We start from the raw sequence: 20298 nt of genomic DNA, 5'->3' as shown, positions 1-20298 counted from the left end.
TATTTACTTGTTCCCATAATATAAGAACTAGGGGCCACCAAATTAAATTAATGGGCAGCAGGTTTAAAACAAATAAAAGGAAGTTCTTCTTCACACAGTGCACAGTCAACCTGTGGAACTCCTTGCCTGAGGAGGTGAAGACTAGGACTATAACAGGGTTTAAAAGAGAACTAGATAAATTCATGGAGGTTAAGTCCATTAATGGCTATTAGCCAGGATGGGAAAGGAATGGAGTCCCTAGCCTCTGTTTGTCAGAGGGTGGAGATGGATGGCAGGAGTGTGATCACTTATGTCTGCAGTTCCCATTGGTTTCAACTGGTGTTTGTGTGGGTTCTCAGCACTTCTTCAAATGGGCACCAAGAAAACTGAGGCCACTTTTGAAAATCATCCCTTTGCCTTTCCATGCCTCAGTTTCCCCATCCTGGGGCTAATCCTTCCCAACTCACTGGAGTGTGTTGAGGCTTCATTCATTCCTGTTTGTAAGATGTTTTGAGATTGCCAGATGGAAGGTGCTATACAAGTGCAAATTATTATGTATTACCCTAGTGTAATTTTTTTAGTTGTATCCCTGAGAACCCCATACAAGAGTTAAGGTGGCTGATCAAAATTGGGAGATTTCTTTGAAGTCATCCACTCCAACTATGCAAGCCTTACTGGGCTAGCAGGATTTTGCTGAACGTGTTTTCTGTTTTGAGGCTGTGCTAATAAGGTTAGACTGGCACAAGGTGAAGGACAATTGTGTTTTATTCTGTAGTTTTCTTGGTGCGTTTTCTAGCTATAAGTGATGTCAAAAGATATATTGCCTGTCCTGGTAGTCACTGATGTAGTGAACCTAAAACTTTTGGCCTTTATATCCAGTCCAAGTTCTGGCTTCTACTACCTTATTGCTAGGGCCTGACCAAAATACAAGCCATTTTGGTCCATTTCACGGTCATAGGATTGTAAATTTCATGATTTCAGCTATTTAAATCTGAAACTTCGGGGTGTTGTAATTGTAGGGGTCCTGACCCAAAAGGGAGTTGGGGGGAGGAGGGTCGCAAGGTTATTGTAGGGGAGGGTTGCGATACTGCTACCCTTACTTCTGCACTGCTGCCGATGGTGGCGCTGCCTTCAGAGCTGAGCAGCTGGAGAGCGGCGGCTACTGTCTGGGAGCCCAGCTCTGAAGGCAGAGCGGCCGCCAGCAGCAGCGAAGAAGTAAGGATGGCACGGTATGGTATTGCCACCCTTACTTCCATGCTGCTGCCTTCAGAGCTGGGCCCTCAGTCAGCAGCTGCCACTCTCCGGCTGCCCAGCTCTGAAGGCAGCAGTGCAGAAGTAACGGTGGTATGATATTGCCATTCTTCCTTCTGTGTTGCTGGTGATGGGGTGCTGCCTTCAGAGCTGGGCATCCAGCCAACAGCCACTGCTTTCCAGCAACCACCTGCTGCTCTCCAGCCGCCCAGCTCTGAAGGTAGTGCAGAAGTGAGGGTGGCAATACCATGACCCCCCCCTAAAATAACCTTGTTTCCCCCCTGCAACTCCCTTTTGGGTCAGGATCCCCAATTTGAGAAACTTTGGTCTCCCCTGTGAAATCTGTATAGTATAGGGTAAAAGCACACAAAAGACCACATTTCACGGTCCATGACGTGCTTTTCATGGCCGTGAATTTGGTAGGGCCCTACTCAATGCCTTCACCTGGCTTTCATGGGGGTGATTGAAGGCAGAATATGGGAAAAGGCTTAAAATGCCATTGAAGGTAACAGATGCTGTAGAGTCAACTATTTCCTCCTCTGCTGCTGAGCAAGGAGTTCCTGGAGCTTGGCCCGGCTTTGAGAAATTGGGAGAAACTGGAAACTTTTTTTTTTTTTTTAATTGTTGGCTCGTGACAACTGTGGAAAAAAGAAGCGAGAGACCTGAATGCCACAGCGGGAGCTGCCTTCATCAGTTCCAACCTACTAAAAGTACGAAACTATAGTCTAGGGAACATGCCCAAATGAGTGTCTGGGCCTGATTCACTGCTGTTACACTCCACTTCTACCCCACTGGCACTACACTGATCTCAGTGGACTCCCATTGGTGTAAAATGCACTGCGGAATTAGGCCCCTTGTGTTAGAGTGAAGCAGTGTAGAAGCTGTGCTCCAAGTTACATAGATGTAGCTCGCGTTGATGTCAGCGGGACTTACACGTGTAATTCTGGCCAAACTGAGCCTTTAAATTGTATCATTGCCAGCCCTGCAAAATGCTGTGAAAGGTATGGTGGGGGTTCTGGTCTCATTTACAATGAGGCAGATCCAGACTAACCCCACTGAAGTCAGCAGGTTGCACCGGGGTAACTGAAAGGCAAAATATTGCCCTTGGTCACCCAGTTGCTAAAGAAGGGTTTTTCATATTTGTTAGAACAAAACTCCAAGGGGAATGTATTACGTTTTGAGTTAGCAGGCACCATGCCTGATTCTTCTCTGAGTTACAGTGGCATGAATCCAAAGTAACTCTATTGACTTCAACGGAACCACTCTTGCTGTATAGCCTTGCCAACTAGTAGAGTCTGGCCGACAGACCTCTCTGTCTGTTGTTCACTGCAATATATACACAGAGAGCTGGTTTTTCACAATGTGGGGTGCACCAAACAGTGTTCTTATTTTTGTATGTGCTAGTGTAAGGGAAAGAATGGATTGAAAAAGTTAACAGAGTAAGGATTTATTTGGGGGGAATTGCAATAGTGCCAGCCCCTAAAATCATAAGTCAGACTCTAAAAAAGTCATGAAATTGTCTTAAAAAGTCATGAGATCAGGGGGGCTGGAACAATTTGTATAGTGACGGTGCTGAGAACCATTGAATCAAACTGTAAAGCCTGGATATAATAGACTCCACTTCAAGCCAGGGGGTGCAGCAGCACCCCTGGTTCCAGCTCCTGTGCATGACATTCAAAAAAATAGCTTCTTTCTATTTGCCTTCTGGTTTTTGAGCTTTTATGTTTTCAAGTTTTCTCCATGATCACTGGCTTTAATGAAAGCTGAGACTGATCAAATGATGCCAGGAACTGGAGCGTTAAGAAAAACACTAACTATTGCAAGACTGGTGATAAAATTGTGAGAGCTGGCAATGCTAGAAATGTGTGTGCATATCTTGGCGAGTTTATATGTTTTGCATTTTTTGCGGGCCCCTTAGCAAAGCCTAACAGTTAATGATTAAAATGTGATTGTATGTAACTAATCTCTGAAAGACAATGAATTTAAAAATGACTTAAAACAGGTCAAAGCAGACATAATATTGTCCAACCCAAGATTCTTCCATTCAAACCAATAAACCGTAAGACCCATGTTAAAAGTGGAATAATAAGAGCTGGAAACACACAGGCCACAAATGATCAACGCATGAGCTGAAAGATCAGGAAATGAAATCTGCTGTAGTTCAAATCTCCACAATCCCTGCAGCAGCCACCTTTGGTGGTTCTGATATCTGGGAATGGGCCAGATCTGAGCAAATCAAATGCTAAAGGTTGCATCATGGCCTCTCTCCCCGGGTTCAGCTGCAGCTGATATTAACCAGAATTGCATGCCAGAATGTGGGTGAGTTCACCCATGACATAATGGTGGTCCAAGTTACTCAGGTCAGATGTGAGTGGATTAGAAAATGGGTGTGCATAGCAAAATAGTATAACATGCACCAATAGATGTGCAATTTGAATGCAACTTACACCAAGTATTCGTTGGGGACTAAGTTAAGCCTGGGCATAAATACTGAAGTCAGGAGCTACATATGCTTCTTATAGCCTGGCTCAGTTTGGCTCTGGAAGTGATGGTGATGGTGGAGGCATAAATTAGATCAGGGAGGAGCTGCTCTCCCTCTGTGAGTTAAATTATCTGCTGTAACAGCCTGTCTATTTTCTGCTTTTGTTTGCAGAGGTTAACTCTGCTTAACTCTAGAATAACTCCATTGCAATGAACAGAGTGACACCCCATGAAAAGGGTAGTGAGATTAGTATCAGGCCCCTAGTGTTCAGATTATTTTTAGGGTACTGGTCCAGTTTCTGATCTCAGTTTCACTGTTGTACATGTGCACTCATTCCAGTAGCTTCAGTGGAGTTACTCTGCATTTACACCAATGTTATTGAGATCAGAGCCTGGCCCACTGAGATTCACACCAGCACACTTTGGGTTTATTTATCCTACAGCCTGTAACGGGGTTGAATCAATTTGCAAACCTGGCTCTTCCGAACACAGTTGCAGCATGATTTGCCACCCCTCGCACCACACTGTTACAACTCTGTTCGGAATCTGTGCTATGGAATCGGTAGAGGGAAAAGACACAGCACGGTTTCTGCTAGCTTGGTTGTTTTCTTAAGAAACCTTCTCCACCATAAACATGGACACTGCTAAAATAGTGTTGTGAACAATTGTCAAGTACAGGGCACTGGTGACTTCACTGCATTGTTATTTATTTCCGCAGCTGTAGCAATGCATGAAGATATGCCTGCCACTGTGATAGGACGTTAATTATCTTGCCATCTCTATAGCTCAATCTCACTCATTTGCCTCGGGAAATCTCTGGAGATGCACAGAGCTTTGGGAGCTGAGACCCCAGCTTCTTCCATGAAAGAAAGATGCAAAAACCTACCCCACTCCATTCCAACGGAAGAATGAACATGAACCCATATGAGCTGAAACATTTGATGTTTCCACTCCCCTGAGTGCAAGTAACCCAGGCATCCTGAAATGAGCATCACCGAAAGATCAGCACTGAGGTTTAGCACATCATTCTTCCCTGACATCTGGATTATGATGGCAAGGAATGCAAGAAAATGGCCGGTCATGTGACAGTCCTTCCACAAGGGGTGGGGGAATTTAGCTCTGATTTACATACAGTTTTTCATAGGAAACTATCTGAAGATGTTTGACAGCTGTGAAATTCCTCTCCAGCTAGTATGCCTTTCCTTAAGGAACCTGCACAAAATAGACTTCACATGGTGTTCTTCCAAACTAATCGTCTGTTACATGGAGAACACCAAGCTCGGCCTGCAGCCGCACGCAAGTGGTTCCTGTCGGGGCTCACGATGTAGCCCACAGGATTCTTTTCATTTTGTGGATTGCTTCCTGCTTTGCCCGAAAGATTGCTGTTTGCTTACTTGTTAATCGCCTTGCTAGGGTTGCCAGCTTTTGGCCTGCAGTGCCAACTCGTTTACCGCATGGCGTCATAATGTAACGTCATGGCCTCGTGCCACGACACGAGGATGCTGAGCAAAATCATCATCGTGTCACAAGACAGTGTTGTGACTTGAAGAGATTTTGCTGGCCTGAAATAATTTTGCAGACAGTCAAATCATCGGGGTTACCTTATTTAAATAAGGACAATCCTCTAAAGCCAAAACAAGAGGCAATCCTCTTCTTTCTTATTCCCATGGAGGGCAGGACCAGAAGCAATCATCTTAGTTTGCAGCAAGGGAGATTTAAGTTAAACATTAGGAAAACTTTCTAACTAAAAGGGTTGTTAAGCATTGGAACAGGTTACTTAGGGAGGTTTTGGAATCCGCATCATTGGAGGATTTTAAGAACAGGTTAAGCGAACACCTGTCAGGGATGGTCTAGGTACTTACTCCTGCCTCAGGAGGCGGGGATGGATTAGATGACTTGTCTCAAGATCCCTTTCAGCACTATCTTTTTCTGAGGCTGTGATTATATGCTTCTGGCAATGGACGTAGCCTGGAATTCTGTGGAGTTCCCTAGCTCAGGCTTCTTCTCATAGTTACGCTCAGTCAATCTGACTTTCCCATGGAATGACACTGCCCTTTAGTGAAAGGAAGTAATCATTCTCCTTAAGAGGCTTCTGCATTTAAAAGCAAAGGCAGTTGCTATACTGTCCGTCATTAGCCAGTCTAGACACGCAAATTGTTCTGACCTATTTACCACACTACAATGCTCATATTTATATAAAGTGATACGTCACCTGCTAGTCCACCCTGTGCAATGTTTTCTGTCAGGTTTGTGAGCTAAACAGAGTCGCACTGAGTCATTTCCTCGATGGGCCACTTCCACAGAACACCTAGGTAGTGTGGTGGCAGTCCTCCCAACGGGTCAGTTTTGAACTAGTTTGGAGACTTTAAGATGCTGTCTTTCAAATTAAATGTACCACTGGCGCCTATGGCTAGTAAAAATCTTATGGCAGCTTTTGTCACAGTAAACCCAGTACCTTGGCGAGATTACAACTTGAGTAATTACAATCTGCAACCTAAGTTTCCCCTGGAGGTTCAGTTGGACGCAGCAGTCTTCTTTCCTCCTTGTTCTAATGGTTGTGCCGTGCAATGTTGCTCTCAGCTGCTGAACACCAACCGCAGTCCAGAGGTGGTTGCATCTCACGGGCAGGTGAAGTGAGTTGCACATAAAGCTTGTAAATCCATTTAAATTTGTAAGTTATTTGGGATGAATAATCAGTATTTAATTGTAAGGCTCTTTCATGGTGCACTGAGCTTTCAGGATGAACTTTTCTCCCACATCTTGTCTCTGATAGAAAACTGCAGGCTTATAATGACCTATCTATGGAAGAGATTAATTCAAGGATAAAGCCCTTCATATTTTCTACTCCGCTATATATGTAAACACCACTAAAGAAAACATTCTGTGATTCTACCACTGATAATTTTAACATTAGGCAGGGAGTGCATCACATACTTGACTGAAAAAAAAGTACAAAATGTAAATTATAAACTGTTGATTCGTACTAGAAAATGCATTATAAAAACTCAACTTGTTTTTCCCCTTTGATCCATATTGTCTGTGTTTCTAAACTACAATATTTGTGAGATGTTTTGCAGGAGATACCCATCCTCAAAATGGATAGTTGGCAATGGAGACGGAAAATAAAGAGCAGTCTGTTTCCTGTTAAATGTTGCTGGTCACATTAATTTACATTGTTTGTCTCATGTTTTACTGCTTCCACGTTGATGTTGCATTAAGCTGGCTGGAGTCGAGGCAAGAAATCAAATGCAGGCACTGGCAAAGATTCTTTTACACTAATAAAGGTTGTTCAGATAATCATTGTTTTTTTATGCATTGAAATACAAATACTGCAGCTGTCTCTTTAACTTCTTTAATTAGTGTGTATGAATACAGCGCTGGTGAAATTGCTGGATTGAAAAAACCCTGGAGATCCAAGCCTCGGTACAACACAGGCGTCGGCCGTGCAAGCGTCTCCCACTGTTGGACTTCACTCCCCTATGGGTTCATCTTTGGCCTTTCTGCTCTGACTGTTGACAGTGGACCTAGTAAGTGCCAGTGGTGTTGATATTAGCTTTTGTGCCTGTCGTGTGTTTACTTGTCCCCGGGCAACTGAACGCTGACCTAAATTTCTCCCAAGCTATCAAATGGTGAATGGAACTTCCAATCGCTATCTGCCGTTCTGGATTTGAACCAGCATCCCACCGTAAGGGGAGTGTACAATATCTCTCTGAGTCTTCTGTCCCCCAGAAACAGTCTTGTTTGCCTTCAAACTGCAGCAACAAGTGATGGCACTGAAGGGAATTATTTCATCAGACACACCCTGCTATGTAACCACCGTTATGTGTCCTCCTCCCCAAATGGGACTGCTACCTCTGTTTATTTAGAACGGGTGGAAGTTGCCGGTTTCACAGAGCTGGAAACTAGAGGGGGCAGGTCAGTCCATCGAGCAGCAACATGTTCATGTTTGCCATAAGAATGGATCTTATATGCTGGGTCAAAAAAGGTGTCAGATAAAATTAAGTTGAGTGTGGGGTCCCATGCGGAGCGGATAAAGCACACGACCAATGTGGTTGCAAGCTGAATCCGAATTCTGTTTATTACAAGCTTTCTTTTATAGTTTTTTTCAACATTACATAACCCAATTAGGCTATAATCACACATCTACGGATTGGACAAGAAGGAGAGTCATGTGTTTATCACATGTATAGCCCCACACCGATTGGTTCAACCGTTCCTTACATAAGGCCCATGATTTATCACCTTGTTTACCTCATTTTATATAATCCCTAGACCCCCGGGGGGCCTTACATAAGGCCATGAACTGTTGCCTGGCAAGTGTCCCATCGTGACCCTTACCTCCTCATGGAACTTTCCATTAGGTTGGTGTAGGGATGATACATCCCCACAGTTGAGCACGGTGCCTTGTTTAGATTACATCTGACAGGCTCCAGTTCTTTTCTCTTCACTGTCAGCTTCTTTAGATTGCAGAGCTGCCTGCCACCCTATCCCTGCATCTCCGGGCTTTTAAGATAAAGTCAAGATAAGTTAAGCACATGAGGCAAATCCCTTTGAAGTCAGAAGGAGTTTTGACATTGACCCCTTTAAAAAATGGGATCCTCCGGTTTTCAAATAAATATCTTTGAGCAAAATCGACCTCTCCTCATGGACCTGCCAGAGCCTGAATTGTCTAGGTGTCCTCCAACAGCTAAACCAGTCCTTATTGTGCTGTCATAGGTGGCTGCAGTGGCATTGGCTTGCTGGGAAAACACAGAACTCTGAACGTTACAGCTGTGCACAGAGCAGGTAAGTGAAAGAGGAGGACCTGCCTGTCTGTATGAATATGTATAGTACAGATCGGGTATATCTGTCTGTAGTTGTTAGGTGTCTTGCAGATCGGGTGCCCTGAGCTGTCTAGTGTGATTCGTGTTGGCTGACAGGATAAACTTCTGCAGACCTGTCCAATAGTTAATCTCACACCTGTGATATCCCCGTATGTCACTGATATCCTCATGCACCCACATCACCTCATTGCCTTCAGCAGAGCGTTGGGGCTGCAGCTGGTGTGGGTGGGGCTTGAGACAGGCTGTACAAGCAGGCCCTTGAGTGGCCTAATGATGCCCTCCATCCTTCCCCCATCCTTCACTAGCAATCACTGGCACTCTCCTTTGGTCCTCCTCCCCCTGCCTCTCTCCTTGACTCCCCCCCCTCTCCTGTACCTCTCTCTCTCTTCCATCACTCCTGCTTCCTCCCCCTTCTTTTCTCTTCTTGCTGTTCCCCGTGGTTTTCTATTAGTACTCTTTTCCCGACACTGCCCTCTCATCTCCTATGGCTCCTCCTCTTGCTCAATTGGTCTCCTCCTTTGGCTCCTCTTCCACCGCCCTGGCTCCCTATCTTGCTCCTTATTTCCCCGGCTCTCTTCCCAGTCCCATTCACTGTTGCATTGGGTAGAAGAGCAACGCTCCCCATAGACTTTCTCTCCATGTGTGTACGCGTGCGAACGTGCGCACCCACTGGCAAACTAGCAAGTTGCATGTAAGGGGAAATGGTTAACAAATGCCAAAGGGAAAAGCAATCACCACTTGTCACTGATAAGTTGCATCGGACTGTGGAAACGGTTGCCATATTCTCCTGTCCATTCTTTCCCTTGATGGTCTGACTGACTCACCAGCAGTTCATATAACGCAAGTCATATGGAATAATTAATTTAGCTCACATCAGTCTCAAGCAACACGTGTGCTGCTACTGCTGCTAACTGCTGCCAGGTTTAGCTGTAGAGAACTGAGCTTCCATAAAGAATCGACTGCTTTCCACCCCGCTCAGGTTACTCGAAGGCTGTCTGCAGCAATGCTAGAGAAGGCGGCGGAGCAAAGCAGTGATCTTGGCCCAAACTGATCCAAAGGATTTGGAATAAAAAGGCCTGAAATAAGGACAAAAGCTTCTCACAAGCCAGATTCGGAAAGAAGGTTTACAAGAGTTGTCAGCTAGCATTGGCTTGGAAGTGTTTCTACCATTTTTAAAGCTATTTTTCCCTATGGAAACATTTTATAGAATTTAATAACAGGGCAGAAACCAACAGGATTCTGCAGGGTTCTATAGAAATCTCTCTAACTCACCTATAGCCGGGGTTCTCAACCTTTTTCTGTCTGATGCCCCCCCATCCAATACCCCCCCCATGCTATAAAAACTCCACGCCCACCTGTGCCCAAATAACTGGTTTTCTGTATATAAACGCCAGGGCCAGCGTTAGGGAGGAGCAAGCCGGGCAGTTACCCAGGGCCCTATGCTACAGGGAGCACCAGGAAGCTAAGTTGCTCAGGCTTCAGCTTCAGCCCCAGGTGGCGGGACTCCGGCTTTCTGCCCTGGGCCCCAGCAAGTCTAACACTGGTCCTGCTTGGCGGATCCTGTGAAACCTGCTAGCGCCTTCCAACCCGGACCCCTGGTTGAGAACCACTGACCTATAGAATGTAACAGAGACATTTCAGCTTTCGGCAGAATTCTTAAAGCAACTTCAGGAGTTTAAAAGAGATCCAGTGCACAGAATACTGGAGTCAGGAGACCTTGATACTGTTCCAGACCCTGCCACTGAGTTGCTGTGCAACCTTAGGCAAGTCACTTACCTGCTCTGTGCCTCAGTTTCCCCACCTGTAAAATGGAGGTAATGCTCCTTATCTTCCTAAAATATTTTTGAAAAATGCTACCAAGAGCCAGATGATTATGTTGTTTTATTCATTATATCTCTGCTTATGGACTAAAAATGATGCCTCTCAGCTCATGCCATCTAAGGACAGAAAGTAAAATATTTACCTCATTTATCCATCCCTGATCCCCTTCCTGTGGTGTTGATGCCAAATTTAGCCAAGAGATAAGATGTCAAGTATACAGAAAAGCTCATTGGATGCAGTGTCCAAACGATCAGAGTTTCACAATGATATCAACATTCGCATCAGAGCAAAACAAAGATGAGGAAATTATTTAAAAAACAAATCTGTGTCCCTCCTCTGTATCTTGTCCTCGGCAGGCTTCCTTTTGTTCTCCCAGGGGATGGCCCCTAGGCTAGAACCTCACTCATTACATCAACAAGTGTCCTCACAGTGTGCCTTGAAGGCCTGATTTAATTTAAAAAAGCACTAAACCCTTCTGGTAATAACTGAGAACTCAGCTATTCTCCCCAGTGTGTGTTTATTCCTGGGCAGATCACTCCTGGGTGAGGGATGCATACCCCAGTGTTGAGTCTTTCTCAGAAAACTGTATTTTTGGAAACATTGCTAGAGAGCATCCTGCTAGCATCCTAACATCACCCCAGTGATCATGGCAAGGTGCAGTTACTGAAATGCCTGTACTTGCCATTAGCTATTCCAGAAGCAGCAGAACAGGAATTGCGACATCTCTGAAAAGAGCTTGAATTTGATTCTTTCATTTAACACTTGAGCTCATTCAAAAAGAGAAATAACAGCCTCCCATATAAACACTGAATGTTGCATTCGGGGAGGAAAATAGTCTTTGCATGCAGTATCATCTGCTCTTTAAGTGCTCATTATATTCCAGCCAGAAACCAAGCCTATGTGTATGATCACTAGTGTTGCTAATAAAAACAATGTTGTTCTTTCAGCGCTTTAAAAAAAAAAAAAGTTCACACTTTTACTGTTCCTCGAAAACTAGCCAGCTAATAAAAAGAAGAGTGACTCACTGGATGTGCATTGTACAGTCACTTCTTTCAAAGGAACGTCTGTGCCTCATAAGTAAGTTAGATGCCAACATATTTAGATGACAAGACATTTTTGTTTTTCAAATCTGCCTGAGTGGCAACTGGAAAGTGATAGTCTCCTGTTTTTATGCTGGAGATGCTGGCACTGCAGAGTAATTCATCATACAGCAAGCAAAATGCAGCAATAGGAAAAGGTTTTCACAGATGTTTCACTGCCGTACTTGTAAACAGAGCTCAGTTGGAATAGCTTTCAATTGATGCAAACAAAATTCCATTTCTTTGGCACTGAATCTTTGAAACACCAGAGCTGAAGCTGGACCCCCCTCATATCATTCCCAAGACTCAGATGAGATCATTTCTGTATTACTGGCATTATAATTAAACTAATGGATATATAGATCATGAACTGGCCATTACATGTTCTACAACCCTCCATTCATCTTACGTACTCAGGGCTTGTCCTGCACGGTGCTGAGTACCCTCAGCTCCCAAAGAACCCATGGTGAACTCAGTATCTTGCAAGATGAGGCCCTTAGACAGCACAACTCATTTCCACCTTAAAAGGCCAGGATGGAGTGCCGGGATACTTCCCCTGTGGTTAGCACTCTGCACTAGTAGATGAAAAACCCACATCAAGTTGCTTGCCTCCTGGGCCAGCTAGTACTGTGGGAGAGCTTTGCATAAACAGATCTAGAAGTAGGGAACTCCGTCAATAACACTCCAGTTTGCCTGCTTGTTGATCTAGTAGCAGCCCGAAAGTCTCCTAAAAGAATTGCAGGCCAAAAGGTCTCTGTGAGGTAGAGTCGTTAGAGGGAGGTAAAGAAGGGGGGGAAATTGGGTGAAGGAATCTTCATAGACAATACCCCCCTCCCCAAAAGCAGAATAGCATGCGATCTGTGCGCAACCATCAAGCCACATAGGCAGCTGTTTGCAAGCCAAGAATATGGAAAGATGCAAAAGAGGGGGAGCATTCACTCATGCTTTGTGACTGGAAACGTGGCTATTTATTGAACAGCTAAAGCTGCACAAAGACTGGAAAAAAAGCACAACTTTATACATCCCGAGGCACTGTACAGATGGGGAAAAAATCTCCTTATGAAATATATGAAGTGTCTAGTGCTTCATGCCGACTCGAGCAGAGATGAAAGTTGCATGCAGATATTCATAGCATAATTATTTTTCCAGGTTGAAAATGCTAGAGAGCACACGAAAAGACCAATTTTTAGCTGTCTCATATATAAGATGAGTGACAGACGCAGGGATATAGAGCCTTTGATCTGTAGGCTGCTGGCTGTCTTGGGTTATTCGTGAGTAAGGGTCGCTACCATCCGAAAGGAGTTTGATGGTCTATGTGCCATGAGTTTGGTGGTCTCAATCCAGTTCCTGTTGAACTGGTATCCACACCAGAAAAACCATCATAACAGATAGTGCCCCTGTTGTCAGTGTGATCAGAGACACCAAGGGCTAAACAATGGGCTTGGAAGCTGAACTATCCTCTCCTTTCCAGAGGTATCCTCAGCCAACAGGGTGTAGGTGTACAGGTTGGATAGTGTGGGGGTGCTTGTACTGCAGTAGATCTACAGATAATAGAGCAAATAGGCCTGATTCTCTGTGCCCCCCCCCCTTCCACAGGATGCTGCGTTTTGTGTCCCCTGTGCCGGCAGCGGGAGATTGTGCCCATGCTGTGGACTCTGTGTAGCTTTGCAGGTCATGAGATCTGAGACATTTTAGCACTGCCAATACAGAATTAGCTGTCAAGGTGAACACTACAAGTGGCATTTAAAGCATAATCAATACACAAGACAGTCAGGCCAAAGAAATAAAATGGGTAGCTGTGGAAAGTCATAAAGAATAAAATCAATGTGCCCCTGGAAAACAGAAAAAGACATCAACATTCTTCCAAGTCAAACAGCATTTCTTATGGTTTAATGGCTAGCAGGTTTAGTTTGTCTGGAAGATAGGCTGCATTAGGCATAAGGCATGATGTGAGGCATAGATATGTATATATTTAGCAGACGTTAAACTTCTTTAACTCTGTTGTGAGGAGGTGTGGACAGATGTCCTCAAATTAATGTCTGTTGTGCCAGTTATCCCTGAGCTTAGGAGATCACGAACACAATTCTCCAACGTGGGAGCTTGAGTCTTTCCATTGACTTCAACGGGCTTTGGCCAGGTTCTTTGGGAGCAGCCTCTTCTTCTTCCTATATGTTAAAGATGAACTCAGGGTCTAGTCTCCATGCTGAGTCCCAGGTACCACCACTGCTTGCTTCCCTATGCTCTCTAACAAGCAGTGAGTCTTGGGGTACCCCAAAGAGCCTTGCTTTCCTGATTGTTTGATTCTGGCATCTGAAGAAACCAACAGAACTTACAAGTAAGTTCCTTGGGGCAGGGATTGGCTTTTGGGTCTGTGTTTGTACAGCACCAAGCACAATGGGGACCTGCTCCATGACTAAGGCTCCTGCGTGTTCCAGTAATAAAAATAACAACAGTCCCTGGCAAAGTTAGTGCGTGCCCAGCCGAGGGACAGTTTAGCAGGGTCCACTATAGAATAGGAAGCAAAATTTATCATTCAAGCCCCGATTCAGCCAAACACTTACGTGCATGCTTAACTCAAAAACATGAACTTAAGTCTATCCTTATTTGGCAAAGCATTTAAATACATGCTTAATGGAGTCGACTTAAGCATGTGCTTCAAGTTAAGTATGTGTTTGGGCACTGATTCAGCTAAGCAGTAAGATGGAGTCATGGCAGAGGCTGCTGAGTGATGTGAGCAGGTCCAGCCCACTACTAGCGGTTCAAGTCCCAAGCACCAGTATTGGTACATATGCCAGTGGCTTGGAGCTGCTATCCTAATTTATCTTAGGGACAAAAGAGTTCCCCATGCTTATCTTAGAAACCAGGCCCAGTAACAAGGACTCTCAACACCATATCATGCCAGCACCGTCCTTCAAATTTCTGACAGCTGGGAACCTGGCCCCCTGCTCCTTAATTGTGCCTCACCCGTGGTCTGGACAGATCACCTGCAGAGATGAGGGGAGTGGAGTTCAGTCTCCATGGACCACTCAGTCCTTGGCTTCTCTGCTGAAACTGGCAACAGGGGCGTCAGTTGTAAGACTGGTCCTGTGCTATGCAAACGTGTGTGTTAGGAACTAAACTTAAGTCACCAAACTCATATAGGCCTCTGAACTGCTCTTAAATGGCAACGACTTTCAAGGGTCAGTTTTCCCCTGCATCTGCTCTTTGCTAACAGAGACCCAAGCCCACTTCCCTGACTGCTCTCCTTGGCACTGGTGTATCTGAAAGCTGCAGGGGGGCAACTTTAACTTCTGCTGCTGCGCGGCAAACCTTCCATCAGCAGAGAATCAGGTAGAGCGGAGCCTCGCTCCGCCAGCACCCCTCCGTTCTCCTCCCATTTTCTCATTGACTTAAATAAAATGAGGATTTCACCTAAAGGCTGTGACTAAACCCAGCATAGCCAAACCCAGCTTTTCTGACACTCCAGGTTCTTTGCGTTAGCCACATGATCATTCTTCCCCTTAGTGCTCATGGTATCTGTGTGTAGCATTGGTGCACGCTGTAGAACATCTGTCCAGAGGCAAAAAGAAATAAATATTAGCCACAGATGATTAGGTTCGCTGTCAGACAACTAGCAGTTAATGCTATAATGTAACACAGTGTTTTATACACTGGCTTCGACAACTTCTTTGCTGAGCGTTAGGATCTTGGTTAGTGTGTCTGCCTCTTGGAACAGGGCAACAAGATTTTGTGTGTACACTATATAATGAAATGTTTAACAGCCTACTTGAACTATGGCTTCACTTTCACTACAAGTGTTAATTAAGGAAGGGAAACACTTCAGCGTTAGGCACCAGCCATATGCAGTGGCGTTTTTATTTTCCTCTTTCTCCGGGAGGATATTTATTTTGTTTTGGAGGCACTGCTCCATTGCAGCAGACAAGCAGCCTTTACAAGGGACTGAACATGTGAATCAAAATGAATGCCATTAAAAACCCAAACAACAGTAAAACAATAAAATAAACTGAAAAGAGCTGTTTAATGGACTGAAGTGAACTGCCTGGCTCAGGGGACCGGTAACAGGATACAGAGTGTTTTATCTCTAAAACACCAGTTCAAATCCAGCCCTGATTGGTCGTAAGTAACATTTATTGCCCTCTGATGAGCCCATGTGAAAGGAATGTATGGGTCTGTCCAGTTTTTAGTGGACATATGTCTGTATTACAAAAAAACCCAACCAAACACCACAACGCACCACCTCTGTAGGTGCAGTGTGGAGACTGAATATCTAATTTCTCTCACTGCTAGTGATGGGTTCTCCTTGTCATCATTGTGTGGCAGATGGAGGAAAGCCTCTGCCTGGGCGCTACCTGTCCTGTTGACAAGGGAGAGAACGTGGGGTGGCAGGCTTGTCCATACAGCGCCATTCACCAGAGTTAAATACATTTAAAAACGAGGCAGATTTTCAAAAGAGGTCAGCACCCCCATGGCTCTGATTTAAGTGAGTGGCTAGAGTTTCAAAAGCACTCCGTTCCCATTTACTATCATTCACTTGCTTGTTCTGTGGTAGTGTCTCATGGCCAGGACTTCACTGTATAAACATACAATAGAGACAGTCCCTGCCCAGAAAGGTGCCTAATTGAAGTGGTCAGATTGATTTTCAAAAGTGATCTGCTTCCAGCAGTGCCCCGGGATCTAGTTGTGGATTCTGAACACTTGACAACCTGGCCCTCAGTCGATGTATCCTTTCCTAATATCAACCTATTGCAACCTTAAAACGCCTCATTCTCCCGCATGTAAGCATCTACTGTTGCTACTATCCTTGGTTTCTTTTTTACGACTACAAATAAAATGCATAGTGCCACATATTAACCCAGTTTCAGTAAAGACCAATTGTTTGGGCTCACTGAGGGCTCTGCCTGCTGCGGAGTTTTTTAATACAAGAATTTCAGTCGGATGTGCCTCGTTCGCTCCCTTACAGCAGTGTAAATCAGGAGTAACTCCATTGACTTCAGTGCAGTTACAGCAGTAAAGCTGATGCAAGTGAGAGTAGAATCATGGGCCACGGGTATTGTTATTTGTTAGGGGATAGGGTCTCATAAGAACAGCCACCTCAGTTTACAATCTTGTTAATAGTCTCAGCACGTCTGAAGAAGCACAATAAAATTAATCTCTTAAAAATATTCAAGAGAGTCCTCTGAATATCAGCACTCATTTTCTACCCCTGGCAAGCAAGAGGAAAATTCGGCACTTTCTTATAAATTTTGTGGGCGGCATCGGCAGCAAGAACTGGCTCGTTGCTATTAATGGAAAGTATGTCCCTTCAGGCTCATAAAAGTTTTAAGACATGCTGTTTGGAAGGTCTACGTTAAATCAGATAATGGTATGTTATTAATTTTTTCATCTCATCCTTCTTAATGGCATCGGTCAATTCAGTCATCAGCCTTTTACTGTTTCATGAGTATCAGCCGATGGTAAAATGTATTCCGTTACTGTCTTTGGAGTCTGTCACTGGAATCTGTATCATCTCACTGGGAAATTCAGAGAGTAATGCCTGTGAAACTATATTAGGGGATTTGAGATTGAAATGGCTGCATTCTGTAGGAGATGGGCCACTGAGGATACAAAGACTCTTTAATGATGACTAATAACCATCTTTCAAATGCTTAACTACCTAGCACAGAGAGTGGATTTCATAGATCAGGTTTACTGGGCATACCTAGTTTTTTAGACAGGCATCTTGTTAAATACCTCCAACTGATATTTTCTTTTGCCAAGGAATAGGAACAGGGGCAGGTGGGAGGGGGACAGACGGAACATTCCCATGCCCTTGGTCACAGGACCTGGGCAGCCTACAAACATGTTTCTTCTTAATATGCTTCTGCAGCATATAGTGACATTATTAAGATGTGTATCTGTCAGTATATGGTGGAAATCTCCAAGTCACCTGGACTAGGACCTCTAGGTTTAGAGAAGTAGCTATCACTGTGATTGTTATTGAGCCAGACTCTAATCTTGTTTCCCCCTCCTCTGTGGTGTAAAAGCTGGTTTTATATATAGAGTAGTGATGGCAGAATTGTCATCAAAAGGTTCCAGACATGATGGATGTGGGGTCTGATTCTGGTTCTAGAGGGCAATATATCTGTAAGCAGCCTGAGAACACTTGAAGAAGCTTTATGATTAGGGCTCTCCCAAATTCATGGCCATGAAAAACGCATCACGGACCGTGAAATCTGGTCCCCCCACCCGTGAAATCTGGTCTTTTGTTTGCTCTTACCTTATACTATATAGATTTCATGGGGGAGACCAAAGTTTCTCAAATTGGGGGTCCTGACCCAAAAGGCAGTTGCGGGGGGGGGGTGTCAAATGGTTATTTTAGGGGGATTGTGGTATTACCACCCTTACTTCTGTGCTGCCTTCAGAGCTGGGTGGCCGGAGAGTAGCGGCTGTTGGCTGGCACCCAGCTCTGGAGGCAGTGCCCTGCCAGCAGCAGCGTAGAAATAAGGGTGGCAATGCCATACCATGCCACCCTTCTGTGCTGCTGCCTTCAGAGCTGGGCGGCTGGAGAGTGGCAGCTGCTGACTGAGGGCCCAGATCTAAAGGCAGCAGCACAGAAGTAAGGGTGGCAATACCATACATTGCCATTCTTACTTCTCCGCCTCTGCTGGAAGCGGCTCTGCCTTCAGAGCTGGGCTCCTAGCCAGTCGCCCCCGCTCTCCAGCTGCTCAGCTCTGAAGGCAGCGCTGCCACTGGTAGCAGTGCAGAAGTATAGGTAGCAGTACCGCAACCCCCCCTATAATAACCTTGCGACCCCCCCCAACTCCTTTTCGGGTCGGGACCCCACAATTACAACATCGTGAAATTTCAGATTTAAATAGCTGAAATCATGACATTTACAATTTTTAAAACCCTATGACTGTGAAATTGACCAAAATGGACTGTGAATTTGGTAGGGCCCTATTTATGATGGAATTAAGCTCTCTTATACCAGTTCTCTTATACTCTTGCTTATACCAGACTTCTAAGAAAGTTTATTTTAATTTCATCCACCCATTATTGCACTATGCTTAGAAATGGACTGCTCAAAAGGGCTGTTTGTTTTGGTAAGTTTTTCACATCTGATTTATATGTCAGCTGTGAAACATTCGGAAGTGAAGCATTCAATGCCCTTTGCAAACTTTCTTTTTTCCAGGCAAGACCGAACAGCAAATCCATACAATGGAATTCTAAGCTTTAGACATTTTTTCACCTGCCTAGCTTGTTCCTGTAATTAAGTGATTGTGAGCTTGGCAATATCCTAGCCAGGCAGCGCATTCTACTTGGAGTTCATAAGTATCTATTTACTTGTGGTTTCCGTGGTTGGTGCGCTTACACTTTCTTAAAGATTCTTGTAATTCAAGCACACATTATAACTTTCTTCTTCGGATGTGGTAGCATACATTTGTAGAGTTGATGTGGGTATATTTAGAGCAGGTGACAACCTTTGACATACTATCTGTTATTTCCGTGCAACACTGAGATTCAGACATTCTAGACATCACAGTAATAGGCAATTTGTCTATCATTCTTTTTAGCAAACTGGAACATATTTTTCCAAGATTAGTTCCTGGCAGTTCAGGCTTAGTGTTACTGGGGTGACGTTTACTCCAGCCACTTTTTGTGAAGTGGAAAACCTCTTGTGAACAAATAAAAATGAACAAACCGTTCGGAAGAGAGTTAATTTCAGTGATGTGATAGGTGAAGTGATTACTGTACATGTGCCGTATGCTACTTATACAGCTTGCCATATGTTTATGAAAAGCACTGTATAAGCATATATTATGTGATTCACAGGAGGGCGTATTTAACAAGGTCTGAAGTAGTTGGCAAAGTTAGGTAATGTTTTGATATCTATTCATCCACGAGCTCTTCACTCCAAACTGTTTACCTACATGTTGATTCATATGTGTGTCCAAATCTAAAGGTTGTCATCAAATTCTAGATATTTTTCACCGTAGTCATTTGCCTGTATGCTATATCCCTGTCCATAATAATTGTGATGGGTGTCCAGGTGCTCACCCAGCTGCTTGCTTAGATATTCATCCCGGCAAACTCAAATCCAGCTGCTTATCCAGGTGTTACATCATGGTCAGATGTTGCCCTAGTTGTTGCTATAAATCTAAATGTCTTTGCCAAAACCAGCTGTTCAAACAGGTGCAGTGAGGTGCAGGCTCCAAAGCCCAAGCTGCAGCCAGGTGTTTCACTCACATGCAGCTGTTTTCTTGGGCATTCATCCAACTCGAGAAATGTATCCAGCTGTTAAATCCAGATCCAGTTGTTCACACTGATACAGATGTGCCCGTGCCCCTCCCACGCTCCAGGGGCCCCTTTTTTTCCTCAATCGCCGGAGGGCGGATGGAGCCACGCCCACGCCCCTTGGTGCCCCTCCCACCCAGCTGTCAATCCATTGAGTCTGGCCAATCAGCGTCCGCGACACAAACTGGCTCCGGCCCGGAGTGTGGCCAATCAGGGCGTGTTTGTGATTTCCATGGCAGCGGCAGGCGCCGGGCTCAGCCGAGTGGAGTAGCGCCGCGGGCTGAGGGGCAGGAGCGGGCGCTCCCCTCGGCGATGGTGCCGGCCGGGAGCGGCGGCGGCAGCCCGGCGAGCGCAGCGGCGGCCGGGACTCGGCGAGGGAGGAGGCGGCGGCGGCGGCAGCAGCAGGAGCCGTGACCCAGCCGCCTGCCTCCCGCCCTCCCGCCTCCTTCCCGGCGGAGCGCAGGTGAGGAGCCGACCCCGCGGGGGAGGCTGGCTGGGGGGGGTCTCCCCCGCGTGTGTTCCTCTCGTGACCCGTTATTCCCAAGCGGCCACCCTGAGCCAGCCCCCCCGTGACCCCGCTCCCCATTGTG

The 20298-nt window shown here is 45.2% G+C and overlaps 1 protein-coding gene across 11 annotated transcripts in view; it reads left to right on the top strand.

Annotated features, from left to right (window-relative positions):
• The first annotated feature begins 20025 nt into the window (after positions 1-20025).
• Positions 20026-20298, top strand: part of TPST1 (tyrosylprotein sulfotransferase 1) — a 58155-nt gene continuing 57882 nt past the window's right edge. For 9 of the 11 annotated variants that reach the window (XR_510090.4, XR_510086.4, XR_510088.4 and 6 more), the window contains exon 1: positions 20026-20171. The gene's annotated coding sequence lies outside the window, so the exon portion shown is untranslated. The remainder of the gene's footprint in view (positions 20172-20298) is intronic. The other 2 variants (XR_006176262.2, XM_065573353.1) reach the window with 1 other exon arrangement.

The sequence above is a fragment of the Chrysemys picta genome, chromosome 19, assembly GCF_011386835.1.
Source record: "Chrysemys picta bellii isolate R12L10 chromosome 19, ASM1138683v2, whole genome shotgun sequence".
NCBI lineage: Eukaryota > Metazoa > Chordata > Testudines > Emydidae > Chrysemys > Chrysemys picta.
Note: the sequence above shows the minus strand (reverse complement) of the source record. Positions and strands in the feature narration are given on the sequence as shown.